The sequence below is a fragment of the Triticum aestivum genome, chromosome 6D, assembly GCF_018294505.1.
Source record: "Triticum aestivum cultivar Chinese Spring chromosome 6D, IWGSC CS RefSeq v2.1, whole genome shotgun sequence".
Taxonomy (NCBI): Eukaryota; Viridiplantae; Streptophyta; class Magnoliopsida; order Poales; family Poaceae; genus Triticum; species Triticum aestivum.
In genome coordinates this window covers 440,471,445-440,496,732 of record NC_057811.1, presented here as the reverse complement: position 1 = coordinate 440,496,732, position 25,288 = coordinate 440,471,445, and positions in this window count along the sequence as shown.

The window sequence follows — 25,288 nt, the reverse complement described above, 5'->3', positions numbered from 1 at the left end:
TTCAATGATATGTTACAATTGTTTTTTATTCTACATGTCAATAGAAATTGCCCCCTATAGCAGTTCCTAGATCGATTTCCCAGCATGGTCGAATTACACTTGTGCCTGCTAATAACGCCAAAGTGTTTGCAAGGTACTGCATTTCCCGCAAAAATGGAACCATTCAAATTAACAAGTTCTCGCTTCGCGTGGCAATGCATCCATATTGGAAAATTGGAGACATTGTTCTACTCCTGCTCTACCAAGGCATAGGAGGGCTCTTCCTTTTCATTGACGAGATGCCGAGTCGCCCTGATCAAGCTACTTCCAGTGGATAGTTGTGGTTGTTGGCCCTTAGCCTCTTAAAATGTGCTAGCTGTTACTATATATGTTAAGTATGTAGATATGGACCATATGGTTGTTGGCCCTTAGCCTCTTAAAATGTGATAGTTGTTACTATGTTAAGTATGTAGATATGGACCATATGGTTGTCAAAACCGTTTTACGAAGATCCTCCTTTTGTCAAATAGTGTAACCACTATATATATGTTACTCAAATGTTGTTACCCAAGTTCATAAATTTTCATGGAAAGTATTAGTATCGTACACAGTTCATTGAGTTTAAGCATGTGCCCGATGTCTAGAAGGCATTTGCATATTAACTGTCCATATTGCAAATTCACACATTGTTCACATAAGGAAATGTATGTGTAACATACTAATCATCGCACATGAGTACTCGCGGACGCATCGTGTGCGATACTCCTAGCCACCGCAAGCAACTAGTTTGCATTTTTCAAAGTTTTTTGTACACACAGAATCACACACGAAGTAACTGTATTGACCGTCTGTGTTGTAATTTCTCATCGCAAACAGTTCATCTGAGTCGGCTGTTTGCCACGTATCACACACATCTTGTTTACACGACTCGTTTGTGTTCTTTTGGATCATCGCAAACAGTTCATCCATGTGAACTGTATGCTGCATATCACACACATCTTGTTAAGTTGAACCGTTTCTGTTATGTTCCCTAATCGAAAACAGTTCGTCCGAGTTAACCGTATGCCGTATATCGCACACACATCGATATGGCTGCCCGTTTCTGTTGTTCTACCTCATCGCAAACATTTCGAATGGATTAACCGTGTGTCCTGCATCACACACACATTGTTATGGCTGCCCGTTTCTGTTGTTCTGCCTCATCGCAGACAGTTTGAATGGATTAACCGTATGCCCTGCATCGCACACGCAACTAAAATCTTAACCGTGTTTGATGCATCCATCATCGCAAACATTTTGCACCTTTTTTGATGGTTTTTTTACACCACCATTTGTGATTATTGCATCGCACACAGTTTTGGCAAAGGGTCTCTGATCGTAGTATCGCGTTAGCAGTCTCCTGCAGTAGTGAAAGCAAAGTTGAAGAATTTGAATAACTGAGGAATTTCAAAAAACTGAAGAAAAACTCAAATTGAACATTTTCAACTTTTGTTGGTGGCGTGACCCACCGTATAAGAATGATGATTTCAAACGCCGTGTACAATTGTCGTAGGGCTCTGAGAATCAAATTCTTCGTTAATTTCTTCACACTTAGAGGGTTAGTCTTCATTGATTGAAGAAAAACGTTACTTCGTGTGTTGCACATCTAAGTCATCAATTTTGCATAAGTGTTAGGATGTATGTCCTTTTCAAAGGACATTCGAAGATTCTAAGATATTTAGCTCACACCGCAACTTGCTAAATCTCTTCTCATTCAAGGGCTTTGTGAAGATATCAGCTAGATGTTCTTCAGTCTTCACGTGCTCGATAGAGATGTCGCCCTTCAACACATGATCTCGAAGAAAATGATGACGAATCCGGATGTGCTTTGTCTTCGAGTGATGAACTGGGTTATGAGCAATCTTGATAGCACTCTCATTGTCACAGAAGAGTGGCACATTCTTCACATTGATGCCGTAGTCCTTGAGGGTTTGCTTCATCCATAGTAATTGAGCACAGCATGAACCAGCAGCAATGTACTCAGCTTCAGCAGTAGAGAGTGATACGCAGTTCTGTTTCTTCGAGAACCAACATACCAAGGATCGTCCGAGGAAATGGCATGTGCCGGATGTTGACTTGCGGTCCACACGATCACAAGTATAGTCAGAGTCAGAATATCCAATGAGATCAAAAGCCGAGCCCTTGGGATACCATAATCCAAGTGTTGGAGTGTGATCTAGATATCGAAGAATATGCTTCACAGCCTTATGGTGTGATTCCTTCGGTGTAGCTTGAAATCGGGCACACATGCAAACACTAAGCATAATATCTGGCCTAGATGCACATAGATACAATAAAGAGCCAATCATGGAGTGGTATAACTTTTGATCAAAGTCAATACCATTTTCATCAGTGCATAGATGGCCATTTGTGGGCATATGGACTTTGACGCCTTTGCAATCTTGCATGCCGAGTTTTCTCAATACATCCTTGAGGTATTTCTCCTGAGATATGAAGATGGCGTTGCACTGTTGACAAATTTGAAGACCTAAGAAGAATTTCGATTCTCCCATCATAGACATTTGATATTCCTCACTAATCATATAGGCAAATTCGTCACTGTAACGTTGGTCAGTACGGCCAAAGATAATATCATCAACATATATTTGGTACACAAATAATTCATCATCATAGGTTTTGGTGAAAAGAGTTGGGGCAAGTGAACCGGGTTTGAAGTCTTTCTTCATGAGGAATTCGTTCAAAGTATCACACCACGCCCGAGGGGCCTGCTTAAGGCCATAGAGGGCCTTATTGAGTCTGAAGACTTTGTCAGGATGCTTTGGATCTTCAAAACCTGGTGGTTGAGCAACATATACTTCTTCCTCAAGCTTACCATTGAGGAATGCACTTTTCACATCCATTTGATATAAGATGATATTATGATGGTTAGGATAAGCAAGCAATATGCGAATAGCCTCAAGTCTAGCAACAGGTGCAAAAGTTTCATCGAAATCAATTCCTTCAACCTGTGTGTAGCCTTGAGCTACAAGCCGTGCCTTATTCCTCACCACAAGGCCATTTTCATCTTGCTTGTTGCGGTAAATCCATTTGGTGTCGATGATATTGTGCTTGCGTGGGTCTGATCGCTTGACAAGTTCCCAGACATTGTTGAGCGCGAATTGATGTAATTCCTCTTGCATCGCTTGAATCCACTCAGGCTCCAGAAATGCCTCATCTACTTTGGTGGGCTCTGTGATAGAGACAAAAGCAAAGTGCCCACAAAAGTTAGACAAATGTGAAGCTTTTGAGCGTGTGAGAGGACCTGGAGCGTTGATGTCGCTGATGATTTTCTCGATCTGCACTTCATTTGCAACGCGAGGATGAGTGGGTTGACGATGTTGAGTTGGCTCGGCATTTTCTTCAGAGCCATTTTCCTCAGGTGCACCAGCATGATGTTCTTCACATTCTGGAATGACTTCTTCAGCAGATTCTTCAGTAGGAATGACATCCTCAGTAGACTTGAACTTGATGGATTCCTCAGGTGACATTTCATCTAGCACAGGAGGTAGGTGCTCTCTTTGCGAGCCATTAGTTTCATCGAACCGCACATCTATAGTTTCAACAACCTTGTGGTGAACGGTGTTGAAGACTCTATAAGTGTTCGAGTCCTTTCCGTAACCAAGCATAAAACCTTCATGTGCTTTCGGTGCAAATTTAGAATTGTGATGAGGATCTCTAATCCAACATTTAGCACCGAAGACTTCGAAATAACTCACATTGGGTTTCTTGTTAGTGAGGAGTTCATATGAGGTCTTTTTGAAGAATTTGTGAAGATATACCCTGTTGATGATGTGGCACGCAGTATCAATTGCCTCTGGCCAACAATGATGAGGCGTCTTGTATTCATCAAGCATAGTGCGAGCCATCTCAACAAGAGTCCTGTTCTTGTGCTCCATGATGCCATTCTGCTGAGGAGTATAAGGAGCAGATAACTCGTGAGTAATACCAAGTTCATCAAGATAGTCATCAAGACCAGTATTTTTGAACTCGGTCTCATTGTCACTTCTGATATGCTTGATCTTCACACCGAAGTTGGTTGAAGCCCTCGAGGAAAATCGTTTGAAGACTTCCTGCACTTCAGTTTTGTAAGTGATGATATGCACCCATGTGTAACGAGAATAGTCATCAACAATAGCAAAGCCATATAAAGATGTAGCATTGGTGAATGTGGCATAATGAGTAGGGTCAAAGAGATCCATGTGAAGCAATTCAAATTGACGAGTGGTAGTCATGATAGTCTTTGAGGGATGCTTGGCCTTGGTCATCTTTCCAGCTTCACAAGCTCCACACAGGTGATCCTTGAGGAATTTTACACCCTCGATGCCAATGGCATGCTTCTTCTTCGCGAGCGTGTGCAAGTTCCTCATGCCAGCATGACCAAGTCGTCGATGCCATAGCCCGCCTTCTGAAGTTTTTGCAAGTAGACATGTAGCAGGTTGTGGTCCTATAGAGAAATCAACGATATACAAGTCTCCTCTCCTAAAGCCTTCGAAGATTTTGGAATGGTCAGCTTCCATGATCACAACACAGTGATACTTGCCAAAGACAACAACCATATCAAGATCACAAAGCATTGAGACAGACATGAGGTTGAATCCTAAGGACTCGACAAGCATGACTTTGTCCATGTGTCGATCCTTTGAGATCGCAACCCTACCTAGACCCAATACCTTGCTTTTGCCTTTGTCAGTGTAGGTGATATGCTTCAGATGTGATGGAGATAAAGTAGTGTCCATCAATAAGTTCCTGTCACCAGTCATGTGATTTGTACATCCACTGTCGAGGACCCACTCAGTAGCCTTGGGTTGATCATCATGCAGATGAATTAGTGCATCTTACGAACTCATATACTTCATCAGTGAAGAATATGACATCAAATTCATCAGATCAATTTCATCAAGCAATAGAACAGATATAGCAGTAGGAGGACGTGAGAAATGAAAATTCATTTCTTCATGATTAGCTTGCATCCTTTCAAGCGTATTCAGGTCTCCAACAAATTCTTCAGACGTTCAAGTTCATCTGGAGACCTGACCCTACATAAGAGATTAGTTCTTTTTCTTCACCACCCACATCTGGAGGGGTGGCAAAGAGTTCATCATTCTGCAAGCTCCATAAGAGAAAGGTGGCTTAGAAGCCAGTCCACTTCGTTTCACAGAAGAGGGGTTAGAGTAAGCATATGAATAAGCAGAGAAATTCTTCGAGGACTTATGAACATAATGATTTGAAGAATAATGCACATATTCATAGCCCTTAGTCTTTCCCTGCGAAACAGAAGTGTTAGCATGATGATGTTCATATGATGATTTTGATCCATATGAGGAATTTGATCCACGTGAGGAATTTGATCCACGTGAGGACTTGGATCCATATGAAGACTTTGGTCCATATGAAAAATTTGATCCTGGGTTCCTATTCTTCACAGGTGGCGTCATGATGACATTCACCTAAAGACTTTCAAGGCACCTTTTGGGAACCCAGATTTTCTTCATAGGGGGGCCGTTCCTGCAGTTAGGGCCAACATGTCTAGCAAATACTTCATCATTCTAATTTTTTAACAGTTTATAGTTGGAGTCAAATGACTCATCAGAAGAATATGAAGATTCACATGTAAAGCCAGATAAAGTGGATGGATCTACGGGAGGTCCCTTTGCAGCAACCCATGAGGCTTTGGGATACTGCTCAGGTTTCCAGTAGGTCCCATCAGCATTGAGTTTCCTCTCAAAGGCAATACCCTCTTTCCTAGGGTTCCTGTTGAGGATCTGCTTTTTAAGCACATCACAAAGTGCCTGATGCCCTTTGAGGCTTTTGTACATGCATGTCACATACAATTCCTCCAGCCCTGCATTGTCAATGATACTGGTAGCATCCTCAGATGAGGAATTTGTGATAGCAGAGACAGTTGAAGAATTTGTAGCAATAGAAGCATTTGAACTTTCAGGTGAAGAATTACCAGATTCACGTTCAATGCATTTCAAACATGGTGGAATGAATTCATCCTGTGCGGCACTGATCTGTTGAGCAAGCAATGAATCATGTTCCTTCTGAAGATCTTCATAACTCACCCTTAGCTTTTCAAGATCTTGCTTTCTTTGAAGAAATTCATAAGAAAGCTTCTCGTGATCAGATAAGAGCGTGTTATGATGACTTTCAAGGTTGTCAAACTTAGACTGAAGTCTCTGAAGATTATCAGTCAAGGTTTGAGTTCGATCCATTTCTTCACCCAACAGGTCATCGCTTTTGTCTAGCATATTTTGAACCCTTTCAAAAGCCTTTTGTTGTTTCACAGCAATCTTAGCAAGTTTAGAATACCTAGGCTTGAGGTTTTCATCAGATTCATCCTCACTTGATTCAGAGGAGGGATATTTGAGTATCTTGGTGCCCTTTGCCATGAAGCAATAGGTGGGAGCGTAGTCATCATCGCCGTCGTCAGCAGTGTTGGGGAAGTAATTTTCCTCAGAGTTGAAGATGGACTTGCTGACGAACGCTGTAGCGAGGGCTAAGCTCGCCACACCAGAGTCTGACTCCTCAGATGCCTCCTCTTCCTCATTTTCCTCAGATTCAGCTTCAGAGTCCATTTCCTTCCCAATGAATGCTCGAGCCTTTTTGGAGCTGATCTTCTTGTGAGATGAAGACTTCGAGGATTTTGACGATGAGGACTTTGAAGATTTCTTCTTCTTCTTTGAGTCATCAGAACTGTAATCCTTGTATTTCTTCTTCTTTGATTCCTTTTCCCACTGAGGACAATATGTAATGTAGTGACCAGGTTTCTTGCATTTGTGGCAAGTTCTCTTCTTGTAGTCACGGGATGAGGAATCTGATCTCATGTCACACTTCTTGAGGATTTACCAAAGCGACCATGCCTTGAGAACTTCTGGAATTTCCTCACGAGCATTGCTAGCTCCTGGCTCAGTTCTTCAAGATCACCAACGCTGCTGCCAGAGTCCTCACCTTCAGATTCAGAGACTGCCTTGGCCTTCAGAGCGCGTGATCTGCCATAGCTCGGTCCATAGAGATCTCTCTTCTTAGCAAGTTGGAACTCATGAGTGTTTAGCCTCTCGAGGATATCAACGGGATCGAGTGACTTGTAGTCTCCACGTTCTTGTATCATTAGTGCAAGAGTGTCAAATGAGGAATCAAGCGATCTCAGCAATTTCTTCACCACCTCATGGTCGGTGATGTCAGTGGCACCAAGTGCTTGAAGCTCATTTGAGATGTCAGTGAGGCGATCGAAGGTTTGCTGAACATTTTCATTGCCGAGTCTTTTGAAGCGGTTGAAGAGATTGCGAAGAACGTCAACTCGAGAGTCACGCTGTGTTGAGACTCCTTCGTTGACCTTGGACAGCCTATCCCAGATAAGCTTAGCTATCTCCAAAGCACTCACTCTGCCATACTGCCCTTTGCTCAAATGGCCACATATGATGTTCTTCGCTTGAGAGTCGAGTTGCTTGAATCTCTTCACATCAGCAGCGTTGATGGTAGGAGTGACAGAGGTGTCGGGGAAAACGACACCTATGGGATCCCGAGGACCCCTACTACGGTTGGCGGGGGCGAAGAGCTGCGCAAAGAGCAGGTCTAGCGATCAACGCGAGGGGATTTTTACCCAGGTTCGGGTCGCAAATGAGCGTAAAACCCTAGTCCTGCTTGTATGTGTTTATCTCGTGTTCTTCAGTTCTTGGACTAGCTACTATGCGTGCCCAGTCCAAAAAGTCTGAATCCTTCCACAGTACGCCTCGGGCCTCCTTTTATGTGTCAAAGGGGTCGCCACAGTGGCACACAGGAGGTGGAAAGTATCTACAATGTACAAGTTTATCGTCTGACATCGTAGGACAAACGCATTTAATGCGCTGCCCACGTGCCCTCTTGCTTTATCGGGGACGACAACAGAGCTCGTCCCGTCCGTCATCGCATCGCCTTGCTTCGACGCGCGTCCAAGCCGACGAAGCATGCAGCACCATGCTGGCTGGCTGGTCGCTGTGCTGGTGCGGTGACAGGGCCTTCACGGAGATCTGCATGCCACTACGCAGGTGCTTGACTAGTTGGCCTAGAAGCATCATGTTGCCACGCAGGTGCTTGCCTAGTTGACGGGCAGGTTGCTGCGCCGGAACGGCCGCGGGGCAGTGGAACTTTGGTAGGTGCGGGTCTGGCCGCGGCTGACGGTGTCCTTGACCAGGGGGTACTCACCACGTCATCGCCCGACCAGTGGGTCAGGCCGAGGACCCCCATGGTGGTTCACTATTGGGCCAGTTCAGACAGCCCATGCCGCATACAAGGGAGATCCCACAAGACTTGGCGCCCGAGACGAGGGCTCTCCTAAACCCTAGGCCTCTAGTGAGTTATATAAACCGAGGCCAGGCTAGTCAATAGATCATCTGATATTCATTAGATCAATCTCGTGGTAGACACATGTACTCTGTACTACACCCCATATGAATATAATCAAAAGCGGGATGTAGGGTTTTACCTCCATCAAGAGGGCCCGAACTTGGGTAAAATCCCGTGTCCATGTTACCATCACTCCAAGACGCCTAGCTGAGGACCCCTACTACGAGATATGCCGGATACTGAACCGACATTGGTGCTTTCATTGAGAGCCTGCTAGGTGATCGTCAAGGGTCGATGGGATGATCAGGTGATATTTTTTCAGTCGGGTCTATTCCATGTAATTTTTCTTTCCCGCAAAAGTGTTGCTGTTGTGTTGTACTGTTTGTTTACAGTTAGATTGGGTCAAGAAAGTTTTAGCAGCAGCGACTATATCCGCTGTCTGGTGGTATATCGGATCCAAGCTACCTTGCGTACAATAAAGATCCTGGTAAAAGGTGCAATATATGCCGCGGCGACCCGGCCGAGGGGAGCTAGCAGTCTGTACTGTCTAGGCAGTGCGGCAAGGGCGGACGGCTGACAAGAGCCCAGTTCGGCAGCAACAGGGAGGCTCTCCTCCTCCTCTTTCCCTTTTTCTAATCTATCAATATTTACGCTGTCGCCTGTGGTGTGCTACTTCTGATTGAACTGGCATAAAGACAAGAGCTAATATACTAGTACTAGTACTAATTTGCAGCACGGTTTTCAAGTCTTGATTGATTAAAGGTACGGCTGGTTTAGCACGTATACTACGTACTTGATCTCAGGAAACAACACGGCGCCAGCATCGTCACATTGTCGTTGGACCATGCGTAAATCATCATCTGGACAAATTTGATCTGCACCGACGTTACGTCGGATCCGAATTATGTTGCGGTTGCTAGTGCTGCGATCCAACCGAGGAGACACAGTGCCGAACAGTGTACAGGGGCCGATTACACCTTACCTCGGTGGAGCATATCAGGGAAATTCACTCCTTTTATTTTATTTTTTACTTTCTATTTTTAAGTGGCAATATTGTTGCTGGCCAGGCCATTAGTTCCTGCTAAATCGTACGGTGTCCTTGCACCGTGGCAGCAGGCGTGAGGCAAAATATCATCCAAATACTTGCACGCTTGGTACCAGTACAACAACACAATTGGTGCTTTCCACGTAAATTATATACTAGTACTAATGATTCGTGTTGCAGCTTCCAGTATGAACAATTAGGTGTTTTTCTCCTATTAAAATTGTTCATGCAGATTAGTACTATCAAAAACCTTTGTACTGGTAATTTGTACAATTTTGCACACAGGTTATTGATGCTGGCGGCTCACAATCAGATTTCAACTCTAGCTGATGACCTCCGGCCCGCGTCGACGTCCCGTGCTGTCTATCTTACTTCGGTGCGGAGCCAATATTTATTTTATTATTTATATAAACTTTGCATGAATTAACTATACAAAGGAATTTTTATTATTATTTGGCTTGCACTATTTTGTGTGTGCAGGCAATCTATTGAGGCTGGGCCGCGCTAGCACTTCGGCATCGCTGACAGAGCTTTACCTCATCGAGTGTTCGGCACACGGGCCATATTTCTTTTATTGCTCATTTTGCATAAATTATTCATTATGCTACAATTTTTCATTATTATTATTATTTCTGGCTTGCACTATTTTATCTGTGTGGGCAATTGACTTAGACCGGGCCGCGTTGTCGCCTCGGCGCGCCGGCGTCGTCGCCCCAGCTCCGTCGACAAAATTGTGTCGTCGTTTGGAGCGCTGCCCTGTGTTGGCAACCCCGCATCGTCGCTCCATCAACGTACTCGGCCGGTGATTCCAGTGTCACCCGCCGACCTACTCCATCACCTCGGCTAGACTGGGAGCTTCACCTCTTCGGAGTGTAGAGCTCTTCGCTCGGCCACCTCGGGCTTGGAGGCTAGGATATCGTCTCGCCACAAACCCGGACCACGTCGTCAACACCGAACACATTAACCAGCTAAGTTGCTTTCATGCTCAAGCTTTTTAATTTCCATGCGGTTCGACCGCGCATTATATTTATGTTAAATTTTGTTTGTGAAAAGCGTTGTTTATTAGAAACACTTCCTTTCCCATATTAACTGGGGGCTTCCTTTATGAAGCCTTTCCTCTTGCATATGATTATACTTGTATGGCTTCGTTCCTTGTTCGTCTATTACGCCACAATATGCACCATGTTGACTTAAGTGTGCCGCAAGCTGGGTTGTCTTGCTCCTGTGTTTACCCCTACGTTCCCGATTGTTCGGCTAGGGAGTAAAGGGAACACCTCTGCGATTGTCACGATCGGGTCATCCGAGCTCGGACCTCAGACTGGGTGAAGCCGAAAGCTAGCGCTCTTATTGTTTTCAATCATGGTCGGCACACAACAGAACTCATGAGTACAAAAAATCTATTGCACAAGTCTCATAGTAACAATGAGCAACCGAAGAAAGGTATCGGTGGGGGTACTATTTTCTTCGAAGATGCTTCTTACACTTCATCAATAATATAGCATAAGTCCCTGAGCGCGCTTTGTTTATTACAGCCTTATGGCCTGATTGCCTGGTTATCAGAAACACAGTCGATATTCTCGACAGGTGGAGTACATAACAATTTTTGGCCCTTGACCGAAGAGGGAGAAGCCGACGGTCGGTTAAGACGTGTTTAAAGTTCGGGTGAAGACGGATATGATATAAGTACTTCGGTACATACAATCATTATACATAAAATTCTTTTCCCAAATCACTTTGGGGCTCTTAAATTTATATGAGCCGTTTTATAATAAATGTGTTTTCTTCTTGTTCGTTGTAAAGTCTTTTTCTATCACTCCTTCCTCGACTCAAATGTGTGGTCAATAGCCGGGTAGCCTGGCTTCTCTCTAAAGCCGCTCGAGTTTAGTTTGCTAAACTGGCCTGAGAAGCACTCCGCCTTCGGGATAAGGAGCTTGAAGCCGTAGGCTGACCCGCTTGAAGTCTTGAGATCGGATGTGTCATGTTAAAGCACGACAGAAGCACATTTTTTTTCTTTTCTAAGACCAATTTTCGGATTGGTACCGAACACTTGATCTAGTTCGGACGTCAAGTTTTTACTGAAGTTTTTTGGTTTTCCAAGCCTATGGCACTTTTAAACATTTGTGTGTTTCCAGCATAAGTCTCGCAGTGCAACGCCGGACACCTTTAGAGATTCGGCAAAAACATTCTCAGATATTGCTATATATGCATCGGTTTTGAATTGTGTCTTTGGTCAATAGTTGGGTTGCCCGGCCCCTGTGCTTGCCTCCTACATTCCACTTTGTTCGGCTAGGTGTGCAAAGGGAGAACCACTGCGATTGTGCTTCCAGCTCGCATGGTTAAACTGCCTCAGTGGAGAAAGCCGAAAACTGACTGTCACAATAAGCGCAAACTGGTCAGCGATCCGATGACTGTGTTAAACTATAAGATCAATAGAGGTCACCCCGTGTTAAATGACGGGTCGTTCATAACATTGGACGAAGTGTTACGCCTTGACCTCAGCTGTCGCCAAACACTAACCGAGGGCTAGTAACTGGCCTCCCAACTTTAAGCTCCTATGACTAAGTGAAAGTTATAGAGCCCGCATATCTGATTGCCTCATTTTCGCTAGACAACCGCGTTCAGGCACCGAGACGTCTGCTAAGGGTTGTTTTGTTATGGCGGAAACACCCTGCGTAGCATCTACAAGGGGGTGGAAGCCGATGATGGGCCACTTTCAACTGATAAACGGTCACAACGAAGTCAAAATAAACATATCATCGGCGTTTGTATACGAGGCCGCCTTCCGTAATTATCGTTATAAAGCCATAAATATGCATCAATTTGACTTAAGATTTTGGCCAAGCTGGGTTGCCTGGCTCCTATGCTTACCCCTACATTCCCGATTGTTCAGCTAGGTGGTAAAAGGAGCACCTCTGTGATTGTTACTACCGGGTCATCCGAGTTAGTACCTCAGACTGGGTGAAGTCGAAAGCTAGCGATCTTAAAGGATATAATTGGTCGGCAACGACGGAAGTGAAAATTTAGGTTCGCTAAAGACCACATAGTTCGGGAACTTTCCCCAAACTAAATTCTCAATATTTTTCTCCCGCATTGATCGGAGGTGAGGTTTCATGATCAAGCTTAGCATGATAATCCAAAGAAAGGAACCGATAGCGAGACTATTTTCTTTGGAAGACATTTCTTATGTTAAATAGTACTACAAAATATCTCTCTGCGTACCTTTGTTTATAAAACCATATGGCCGGATTGCCTTGTTTGTCGTCAAACTTTTCCCTTGTAAAGGCTTTATAAAGTAGGACAAACACTCCTCGGCTACTGGTCGAGGAGGTGGAAGCCGATGGTCGGCCAACAAAGTTTTGTACAGTGCAGATCCGAGCATTAATGATGTAGAGTACTTGGATAGATAGAATCATTACACATAATTTGTGATTTTACTCCAGATATCGATCCTTAATTCGGTCACCCGTGCCCACATTAAGGCTCGGGGGCTTCGGGCTTATCATTTGCCAATGTCAAAGGGGCACACCAATCCCCTAATCTGGCGTTGCCACCCGACTAGTGTCTCGGGGGCTACTGCATCGACAATCCAATGCAGAAAATTTAAAGTGCAATATAGTTTCCGAGGAGATTATGATCCTCTGGTTGGAGGGCCGCACCCAACCTGAGTCTCGAGGACTTTGCACACCGCTTTTTGTGTCCCGAAGTATTCTGCCGAGCTAGGAGTTGATCCTCAGGCAGGTTTTACAAATCAACCTGAGTCTCAAGGGTTACGGGGATCAGCGGTCTTATGTCATCCTTCAGGTGCATCTCGGGTGTTAGACCGATACACACCTTAAGGGCTACTGGCTATATATCTCGGCAGAGAATAAATTGCACCAATCGAAAATATTGACAAAAAATCAGGTCGCAGTCGGGGTAGTGCACCACCTCGGAAACAGTCCGGTATAAAGCTCGGGCGCTAGTGGCTGGGCATTTCCGGCATTAAGCTCGGCTAAACTCCTTCAACTTTTTTGAACCAAGGTGATCTATGACACCTCAGATACAGTCCGACGTTGGAGCTTGGACATAGTCCGGCGTTGGAGCTCGGATATAGTCCGGCGCAGGAGCTCGGATGCAGTTCGGCGTTGGAGCTCGGCTGTAACAATACTCATCGAATACAGTCCGGCGCTGGAGCTCGGATACATACCGGCGTTGGGGCTCGGATGCAAGAGGACACCGCCGCACGGGAACAACTTCGAACCCGAGGTGTGGCATAAAAAATAAGGTATTGATAAAGGTCGAAGACTTAAAGGGGCTCCTCGGATACCCGACGTGTAAACTCTTCGGATTCACTTCGGCGATCCTCAAGATTAAAGATGGGAAGATTTGTTGAACCAGTTTTCAAGACCGACGACCGAAGATGAAGAACAGTTCGGAAGAATCGAGGAGCGTCCCCAACTTGAAGACCGGTTCAGGGGGCTACTGACGGTGTCCTTGACCAGGGGGTACTCACCACGTCGTCTCCCGACCAGTGGGTCCGGCCGAGGACCCCCATGGCGGTTCACTATTGGGCCAGTTCACACAACCCATGCCGCATACAAGGGAGATCCCACAAGACTTGGCGCCCAAGACGAGGGCTCTCCTAAACTCTAGGCCTCTAGTGTGTTATATAAACCGAGTCCAGGCTAGTCAATAGATCATCTGATATTCATTATATCAATCTCGTGGTAGACACATGTACTCTGTACTACACCCCATATGAATATAATCAAAAGCAGGATGTAGGGTTTTACCTCCACCAAGAGGGCCCGAACCTCGGTAAAATCCCGTGCCCATGTTACCATCCCTCCAAGACGCCTAGCTTAGGACCCCTACTACGAGATATGCCATATACTGAACCAACAGCGGCCCCAAAGATGCCCCCGGCAAGGGTCTTGCCAGGGTCTCGCGGCCGTTCCCGGCAAGGATCTTGCCGGGGGTCTTCGTCTTCTTGTTCTTATGTAGACTCGCAGGCCTTTGGTCTTCACAAAGATCTGCATGCCACCACGCAGGCGCCCCTGAGTCTTGGTTTCGACGTTGTCGATGGTGTCAGAACTCTCAGGCTCAAGGGTGGTGGCCTTGCTGGTGTTGGGCAAGTTGCCCCGGCAAGGCTCTTGCTGGGGCTATGTAGGTCGTCCCGGCAAGGGTGTTGCCGGGGGAAGTCCATCTTGCCCCTTTGCTCTTCATGCCTCTGGCTTGGGTGCTGCCTTGGCAGTCTCGTACTTTTCCTTCCTCTGTCCCGCCAAGAATGGCCGCAGGTGTGGCTATGACTGCCCGTGCACAAGTAAAGGGGTACAGAAAGGCCCTACTTTTGTACACCGACAGGAGCCCCCGGGCCTGGGCCACACATAAGCGCGAAGCGTTGTTGGGCCAGGCCCAGAACGGTGCGCGGGCACGGGTGGCAGAGTTTTAACTGTGGTAATTTCTTCGCCAGTTGCGCTTCCCCACGATTTGCATTGAGTGCGTGACGTGGGGGTCGTCCGTGGAACGGTCGCAACATGCTTGCGTCACCTCGCGATGAATAGTAAAGAGGCGGCCCGTGTCTTCCCCATAAAAAAGAGGAAGCCGTAGGGGCGCTGCTCATTTACGAAGTGGACTCGGGTCATGGCCTTCATGGCGCTTGCGCCCCACGATCATGGGGCGGGAAACGGTCGTTCCACTTGTCCTCTTAATTCCGGCTCGCCCGCCATGTGTCCCCCATGCCTCAGGGAGGGTAGGTGGTGGATACGGAGGGCACGGGCATTAACACCGAGGCGGGAAGCCGGGCGTTGCTGATTGGAGCAGCGGGTCGGTCCTGATTCCCTGTGCCTCTGGTGGCCGGATTGGTCGAGTGGGGCGGCCGCCCTTAGGTTGGGGGGCCGAGCCCCGGCCCTGCCCCTCTATAAAAAGGGGAGAGGGACAGCATCCTTCTGGATTTATCTCCTTCCTGCTTGATCCCTTTCTTCCATTCGCCATGGTGAGAGGGCGCGACGGCGCTCCAATGGCGGCGACGAGGGCTTCTGCTCGACAGCGTGTCCCCCTCCTCCGGAGCTCATGGCAGCCGAGCCCGCTGTGAGAGGAAGAGGGAGGGGCGAGGCCAAGGCCATCGTGGCGCTCGGGGGAGAGGAGGACTAGGCAGCGCACCAGCCGCGCTTCCGCCAGCGGCTCTTCCCCCAATGGAGGGCCATGTCGGAGACCGGCCCCGCGAGTTCTTCATCAGGCTGTACAAGCCAGTGTGCGGTCACCTCCGCCTCCCCACCACGTTCGCTCAGGTAATGGAGCTTGACCTGCCACAGGCTTTGAGGCTGCATATGAGGGGCTGCGGGAACGGCGGCATGCGGGTCGACGTCGACTTCCCCGCCCCTCACGTCATGTACCTCCGCCGTGGGTGGAAGACCTTTGCCCGTGCCCATAGCCTGTCGGAGGGGCACATTCTCCGGTTCAAATTAATGGAGAACGGCCTGCTCTCCGTCAAGATCTTCGGGCGCTCAGGAACCGGCTTAGGGTGCTGCGCGGAGAGCTCCACCGACAACGAAACCTCCTCCTCAAGCGACAGTGACGAGGAGGACAGTGATAGCGATGACGATGGTAGCGGGCGGGAGGACGCCGATTTCGACTCCGGCTGACCATCGGTGGCAGCACCATCATCTGCATCGCCCTCCTCCCTCGGCCATGCGCCTTGCCGAGGGTCATCCCCGCCATGCTCTCCTTCGGCGCGTTCCCCGTCGCCTCTTCTTTGCCTTCACTTGCCACACCTGGGAGGAAAGGGGCAAGAATGGAGATTGCGAGGCACTTATCTTTCTTTTAGCTTGTAGGCACTTGCCAAATCTTAATTTCTAACTAATGTAATCTCTCGAGCCCATGCATGTGTCCTGTAACATTCGTACTTGTATCAGCATGTCAATGAAAAAGACCAGCCTTGCCGGGAACCCGTGCATGTACACGTCCATGTAGAGGCGAAACGCATCTTTAATGCAAATAAACGAGTTTTCCCGGCAAGCTATCTTGCCGGTGCCCTCTGTGCCTGCCGGAGAATCACATCTGCCGGGTTACAGACAAAGGGTCTAGCCCCTTGTCAATTTCCTTTTAGCAAAGGCTACTACGACCATTCTGACCGAAGCAACGTTCGGGCCAGGGCTGGGAGCACCCGAGTTTAAAAGAGAGTGGCGAGGTTTTCTAATGCACAAGTCACATTACGAACATGAATGGGCAAGAGGTGAACTTTATCTGTTTGGTTTGCCGTTGATTTCCATGTTTATGTGTATACGTATATACATGCTTGTCCAGGATATTGTACTGCCTTCGCCAAAGATGTCGGGGAAAACGACACCTGTGGGATCTCGAGGACCCGTACTACGGTTGGCGGGGGCGAAGAGCTGCGCAAAGAGCAGGTCTAGCGATCAACGCGAGGGGATTTTTACCTAGGTTCGGGCCGAAATGATGCGTAAAACCCTAGTCCTGCTTGTCTGTGTTTATCTCGTGTTCTTTAGTTCTTGGACTAGCTACTATGCGTGCCCAGTCCAAAAATTCAAATCCTTCCATAGTACGCCTCGGGCCTCCTTTTATATGTCAAAGGGGTCGCCACAGTGGCATATAGGAGGTGGAAAGTATCTATAGTGTACAAGTTTATCGCCTGACATCGTAGGACAAACGCATTTAATGCGCTGCCCACGTGCCCTCTTGCTTTATCGGGGACGGCAACAGAGCTCGTCCCGTCCGTCCCTGCCTCACCTTGCTTCGACGCGTGTCCAAGCTCACGAGGCATGCATCACCATCCGGGCTGGCTGGTTGCTATGCTCGTGCAGTGACAGGGCCTTCACGAAGATCTGCATGCCACCACGCAGGTGCTTGACTAGTTGGCCTAGAAGCTGCATGCTGCCACGCAGGTGCTTGCCTAGTTGGCCGGCCGGTTGCCGCGTCAGAACGTTCATGGGGCAGCGGAACTTTGGTAGGTGCGGGTCTGGCCGCGGCCCCGAAGATGCCCCCATCAAGGGTCTTGCTGGGGTCTCGCGGCCGTCCCCGGCAAGGATCTTGCCGGGGGTCTTCGTCTTCTGGTTCTTATGTAGACTCGCAGGCCTTTGGTCTTCACAAAGATCTGCATGCCACCACGCAGGCGCCCCTGAGTCTTGGTTTCGACGTTGTCGATGGTGTCAGAACTCTCAGGCTTAAGGGTGGTGGCCTCGCTGGTGTTGGGAAAGTTGCCCCGGCAAGGCTCTTGCCGGGGCTATGTAGGCCGTCCCGGCAAGGGTGTTGCCGGGGGAAGTCCATCTTGCCCCTTTGCTCTTCATGCCTCTGGCTTGGGTGCTGCCTTGGCAATCTCATACCTTTCCTTCCTCTGTCCCGCCAAGCATGGCCGCAGGTGTGGCTATGACTGCCCGTGCACAAGTAAAGGGGTACAGAAAGGCCCTAGTTTTGTACACCGACAGGAGCCCCCGGGCCTAGGCCACACATAAGCGCGAAGCGTTGTTGGGCCAGGCCCAGAACAGTGCGCGGGCACGGGTGGCAGAGTTTTAACTGTGGTAATTTCTTCGCCAGTTGCGCTTCCCCAGGATTCGCATTGAGTGCATGACGTGGGGGTCGTGCGTGGAACGGTCGCAACACGCTTGCGTCACCTCGCGGTGAATAGTAAAGAGGCGGCCTGTGTCTTCCCCATAAAAAAGAGGAAGCCGTAGGGGCGCTGCTCATTTACGAAGTGGACTCGGGTCGTGGCCTTCATGGCGCTTGCGCCCCATGATCACGGTGCGGGAAACGGTCGTTCCACTTGTCCTCTTAATTCCGGCTCGCCTGCCACGTGTCCCCCATGCCTCAGGGAGGGTAGGTGGCGGATACGGAGGGCACGGGCATTAACACCGAGGCGGGAAGCCGGGCGTTGCTGATTGGAGCAGCGGGTCGGTCCTGATTCCCTGTGCCTCTGGCGGCCGGATTGGTCAAGTGGGGCGGCCGCACTTAGGTTGGGGGGTCGAGCCCCGGCCCTGCCCCTCTATAAAAAGGGGAGAGGGACAGCATCCTTCTACATTTATCTCCTTCCTTCTTGATCCCTTTCTTCCATTCGCCATGGTGAGAGGGCGCGACGGTGCTCCAATGGCGGTGACGAGGGCTTCTGCTCGACAGTGTGTCCCCCTCCTCCGGAGCTCATGGCAGCCGAGCCCGCTGTGAGAGGAAGAGGGAGGGGGCGAGGCCGAGGCCGTCGTGGCGCTCGGGGGAGAGGAGGACTAGGCAGCGCACCGGCCGCGCTTCCGCCAGCGGCTCTTCCCCCAATGGAGGGCCATGTCGGAGACCAGCCCCGCGAGTTCTTCATCAGGCTGTACAAGCCAGTGTGCGGTCACCTCCGCCTCCCCACCCCGTTCGCTCAGGTAATGGAGCTTGACCCGCCACAGGCCTTGAGGCGACATATGAGGGGCTGCGGGAACGGCGGCATGCGATCGACATCGACTTCCCCGCCCCTCACGTCATGTACCTCCGCCGTGGGTGGAAGACCTTTGCCCGTGCCCATAGCCTGTCGAAGGGGCACATTCTCCAGTTCAAATTAATGGAGAACGGCCTGCTCTCCGTCAAGGTCTTCGGGAGCTCAGGAACCCGCTTAGGGTGCTGCGCGGAGAGCTCTACCGACAACGAAGCCTCCTCCTCGAGCGACAGTGACGAGGAGGACAGCGACAGCGATGACGATGGTAGCAGGCGGGAGGACGCCGATTCCGACTCCGGCTGACCATCGGTGGCAGCACCATCATCTGCATCGCCCTCCTCCCTCGGCCACGCGCCTTGCCGAGGGTCATCCCCGCCATTCTTTCCTTCGGCGCGTTCCCCGTCGCCTCTTCTTTGCCTTCACCTGCCACACCTGGGAGGAAAGGGGCAAGAATGGAGATTGCGAGGCACTTATCTTTCTTTTAGCTTGTAGGCACTTGCCAAATCTTAATTTCTAACTAATGTAATCTCTCGAGCCCATGCCTGTGTCCTGTAACATTCGTACTTGTATCAGCATGTCAATGAAAAAGACCAGCCTTGCCGGGAACCCGTGCATGTACACATCCATGCAGAGGCGAAACGCCTCTTTAATGCAAATAAACGAGTTTTCCCGGCAAGCTATCCTGCCGGTGCCCTCTGTGCCTGCCGGAGAATCACATCTGCCGGGTTACAGACAAAGGGTCTAGCCCCTTGTCAATCTCCTTTTAGCAAAGGCCACTACGACCATTCTGACCGAAGTAGCGTTCGGGCTAGGGATGGGAGCACCCGAGTTTAAAAGAGAGTGGCGAGGTTTTCTAATGCACAAGTCACATTACGAACAGGAATGGGCAAGAGGTGAACTTTATCTGTTTGGTTTGCCGTTGATTTCCATGTTTATGTGTATACGTATATACATGCTTGTCCAGGATATTGTACTGCCTTCGCCAAAGATGTCGGGGAAAATGACACCTGTGGGATCTCGAGGACCCCTACTACGGTTGGCGGGGCGAAGAGCTGCGCAAAGAGCAGGTCTAGCGATCAACGCGAGGGGATTTTTACCTAGGTTCGGGCCGAAATGATGCGTAAAACCCTAGTCCTGCTTGCCTGTGTTTATCTCGTGTTCTTTAGTTCTTGGACTAGCTACTATGCGTGCCCAGTCCAAAAAGTTCAAATCCTTCCACAGTACACCTCGGGCCTCCTTTTATATGTCAAAGGGGTCGCCACAGTGGCATACAGGAGGTGGAAAGTATCTATAGTGTACAAGTTTATTGCCTGACATCGTAGGACAAACGCATTTAATGCGCTGCCCACGTGCCCTCTTGCTTTATCGGGGACGGCAAAAGAGCTCGTCTCGTCCGTCGCTGCCTCACCTTGCTTCGACGCGCGTCCAAGCTGACGAGGCATGCATCGCCATGCTAGCTGGTTGGTCGCTATGCTGGTGCGGTGACAGGGCCTTCACGAAGATCTGCATGCCACCACGCAGGTGCTTGACTAGTTTACCTAGAAGCTGCATGCTACCACGCAGGTGCTTGCCTGGTTGGCGGGCTGGTTGCCGCGTCGGAACGTTCACGGGGCAGCGGAACTTTGGTAGGTGCGGGTCTGGCCGCGGCCCCGAAGATGCCCCCATCAAGGGTCTTGCTGGGGTCTCGCGGCCATCCCCGGCAAGGATCTTGCCGGGGGTCTTCGTCTTCTGGTTCTTATGTAGACTCGCAGGCCTTTGGTCTTCACAAAGATCTGCATGCCACCATGCAGGCGCCCCTGAGTCTTGGTTTCGACGTTGTCGATGGTGTCAGAACTCTCAGGCTCAAGGGTGGCGGCCTTGCTGGTGTTGGGCAAGTCGCCCTGGCAAGGCTCTTGCCGGGGCTATGTAGGCCGCCCGGACAAGGGTGTTGCTGGGGGAAGTCCATCTTGCCCCTTTACTCTTCATGCCTCTGGCTTGGGTGCTGCCTTGGTAGTCTCGTACATTTCCTTCCTCTGTCCTGCCAAGCATGGCCGCAGCCCGCAGGTGTGGCTACGACTGCCCGTGCACAAGTAAAGGGGTACAGAAAGGCCCCTACTTTTGTACACCGACAAGAGGGAACTGTTGTGGAACGCAGTAATTTCAAAATTTTCCTACGCACATGCAAGATCCATCTAGGTGATGCATAGCAACGAGAGGGGAGAGTGTTGTCCACGTACCCTTGTAGACCTAAAGCGGAAGTGTTATGACAACGCGGTTGATGTAGTCGTACGTCTTCACGATCCGACCGATCCTAGCACCGAAGGTACGGCACCTCCGCGATCTGCACACGTTTAGCTCGGTGACGTCCCACGAACTCTAGATCCAGCTGAGGTCGAGGGAGAGTTTCGTCAGCACGACAGCGTGATGACGGTGATGATGAAGTTACCGACGCAGGGCTTCGCCTAAGCACTACAACGATATGACCGAGGTGGAAATCTGTGGAGGGGGGCACCGCACACGGCTAAACAATCAACTTGTGTGTCTATGGGGTGCCCCCCTCCCCTGTATATAAAGGAGTGGAGGAGGGGAGCGCCGGCCCTCTCTATGGCGCACCCAAGGGGGAGTCCTACTCCCAGTGGGAGTAGGTTTCCCCCCTTTCCCTAGTTGGAGTAGGAGAAGAAGGAAGAGGGAGAAGGAGAGAAGGAAAGAGGGGGCGGCCCCCCACCCAATTCGGATTGGGCTTGGGGGGCGCCATCCACCTGGCCACCTCCTCCTCTCTCCCACTAAGGCCACATAAGGCCCATTGACTCCCCGGGGGGTTCTGGTAACCTCCCGGTACTCCGGTAAATGCCCGAACTCACCCAGAACCATTCCGATGTCCAAACATAGCCTTCCAATATATCGATCTTTATGTCTCAACCATTTCGAGACTCCTCGTCATGTCCGTGATCACATCCGGGACTCCGAACAACCTTCGGTACATCAAAACACATAAACTCATAATACCGATCGTCATCGAACGTTAAGCGTGCGGACCCTACGGGTTTGAGAACTATGTAGACATGACTGGGACTCATCTCCGGTCAATAACCAATAGCGGAACCTGGATGCTCATATTGGTTCCTACATATTCTACGAAGATCTTTATCGGTCAAACCGCATAACAACATACGTTGTTCCCTTTGTCATCGGTATGTTACTTGCCCGGGATTCGATCATCGGTATCTCAATACCTAGTTCAATCTCGTTACTGGCAAGTCTCTTTACTCGTTCCGTAATGCATCATCCCGTAATTAACTCATTAGTCACATTGCTTGCAAGGCTTATAGTGATGTGCATTACCGAGAGGGCCCAGAGATACCTCTCCGACAATCAGAGCGACAAATCCTAATCTCGATCTATGCCAACTCAACAAACATCATCGGAGACACCTGTAGAGCATCTTTATAATCACCCAGTTGCGTTGTGACATTTGATAGCACACTAAGTGTTCCTCCGGTATTCGGGAGTTGCATAATCCCATTGTCATAGGAACATGTATAAGTTATGAAGAAAGCAATAGCAATAAACTTAACGATCATAGTGCTAAGCTAACGGATGGGTTGAGTCAAGTTGTTGTGCTACCCAGACATACTGAGTATATGTTCACTGGCAGAACTATTCTCCTCCATTTTGCAGCTATAGAACTTATTGGAGACTTCATATCTCTCAATCCGTGAATTTCTTGAAATATTAACTTCAACTCCTGGAACATCTCATATGCTCCATGACGTTCAAAACGTCGTTGAAGTCTCGGTTCTAAGGCGTAAAGTATGGCACACTGAACTATCGAGTAGTCATCATCTTTGCTCTGCCAGACGTTCATAACATCTGGCGTTGCTCCTGCAGCGGGTTTGGCACCTAGCGGTGCTTCCATGACGTAATTCTTCTGTGCAGCGATGAGGATAATCCTCAAGTTACGGACCCAGTCCGTGTAATTGCTACCTTCATCTTTCAACTTAGCTTTCTCTAGGAACGCATTAAAATTCAACGGAACAACAGCACGGGTCATTTATCTACAACAACATAGACATGCAAAATACTATCAGGTACTAAGTTCATGATAAATTAAAGTTCAATTAATCATATTACTTAAGAACTCCCACTTAGATAGACATCCCTCTAATCATCTAAGTGATCACGTGATCCATATCAACTAAACCATGTCCGATCATCACGTGAAATGGAGAAGTTTTCAATGGTGAACAACACTATGTTGATCATATCTACTATATGATTCACACTCGACCTTTCGGTCTCAGTGTTCCGAGGCCATATCTGCATATGGTAGGCTCGTCAAGTTTAACCCGAGTATTCTGCATGTGCAAAACTAGCTTGCACCCGTTGTATGTGAACGTAGAGCTTATCACACCCGATCATCACGTGGTGTCTCGGCACGACGAACTGTCGCAAGGGTGCATACTCAGGGAGAACACTTATACCTTGAAATTTAGTGAGAGATCATCTTATAATGCTACCGCCGAACTAAGCAAAATAAGATGCATAAAGGATAAACATCACATGCAATCAATATAAGTGATATGATATGACATCATCATCTTGTGCCTTTGATCTCCATCTCCAAAGCACCGTCATGATCACCATCATCACCGGCGCGACACCTTGATCTCCATCGTAGCATCGTTGTCGTCTCGCCAACTATTGCTTCTATGACTATCGCTACCGCTTAGTGATAAAGTAAAGCAATTACATGGCGATTGCATTTCATAGAATAAAGCGACAACCATATGGCTCCTGCCAGTTGCCGATAACTGTGTTACAAAACATGATCATCTCATACAACAATTTATGTAATCACGTCTTGACCATATCACATCACAACATGCCCTGCAAAAACAAGTTAGACGTCCTCTACTTTGTTGTTGCAAGTTTTACATAGCTGCTACGGGCTTAGCAAGAACCGTTCTTACCTACGCATCAAAACCACAACAATTTTTTGTCAAGTTTGCTATTTTAACCTTCAACAAGGACCGGGCGTAGTCACACGCGATTCAACTAAAGTTTGAGAAACAGACACCCACTAGCCACCTGTGTGCGAAGCACGTCGGTAGAACCAGTCTCGCTTAAGCGTACGCGTAATGTTGGTCTGAGCCGCTTCATCCGACAATACCGCCGAATCAAAGTATGACATGCTGGTAAGCAGTATGACTATTTGTTGGGGAACACAGTAATTTAAAAAAATTCCTACGCACACGCAAGATCCATCTAGGTGATGCATAGCAACGAGAGGGGAGAGTGTTGTCTACGTACCCTCGTAGACCGAAAGTGGAAGCGTTATGACAACGCGGTTCATGTAGTCGTACGTCTTCACGATCCGACCGATCCTAGTACCGAAAATACGGCACCTCCGTGATCTGCACACGTTCGGCTCGGTGATGTCCCACGAACTCTTGATCCAGCTGAGTGTCGAGGGAGAGCTTCGTCAGCACGACGGCGTGATGACGGTGACGATGAAGTTACCGACGCAGGGCTTCGCCTAAGCACTACAACGAAATTACCAAGGTGGAATCTGTGGAGGGGGGCACCGCACACGGCTAAGACAACTGTCAACTTGTGTGTGTATGGGGTGCCCCCTCCCCCGTATATAAAGGAGTGGAGGAGGGGAAGGGTCGGCCCTCTCTGGCGCGCCCAAGGGGAGTCCTACTCCCACAGGGAGTAGGATCCCCCCCTTCCCTAGTTGGATTAGGAGAGGAAGGAAGGGGGAGAGAGGGGGAAGGAAGGGGGGCGGCCCCCCACCCAATTCGGATTGGGCTTGTGGGGCCCTCCTAGGCTCCCTTCTCCTCTCTCCCATTATGGCCCAATAAGGCCCATATACTTCCCAGGGGGTTCCGGTAACCTCCCGGTACTCCGGTAATTGCCCGAACTCAGTCGGAACCATTCTGATGTCCAAACATAGTCATCCAATATATCGATCTTTATGTCTCGACCATTTCGAGACTCCTCATCATGTCTGTGATAAAATCCGGGACTCCGAACAACCTTCGGTAAATCAAAACACATAAACTCATAATACTGATCGTCACCGAACGTTAAGCGTGCGGACCCTGCGGGTTCGAGAACTATGTAGACATGACCGATACTCATCTCCGGTCAATAACCAATAGCGGAACCTGGATGCTCATATTGGTTCCTACATATTCTACGAAGATCTTTATCGGTCAAACCGCATAACAACATACGTTGTTCCCTTTGTCATCGGTATGTTACTTGCCCGAGATTCGATCGTCGGTATCTCAATACCTAGTTCAATCTCGTTACCGGCAAGTCTCTTTACTCATTCCGTAATGCATCATCCCGCAACTAACTCATTAGTCACATTGCTTGCAAGGCTTATAGTGATGTGCGTTACCGAGAGGGCCCAGAGATACCTCTCCGATACTCGGAGTGAAATATCCTAATCTCGATCTATGCCAACTCAACAAACACCATCGGAGACACCTGTAGAGCATCTTTATAATCAC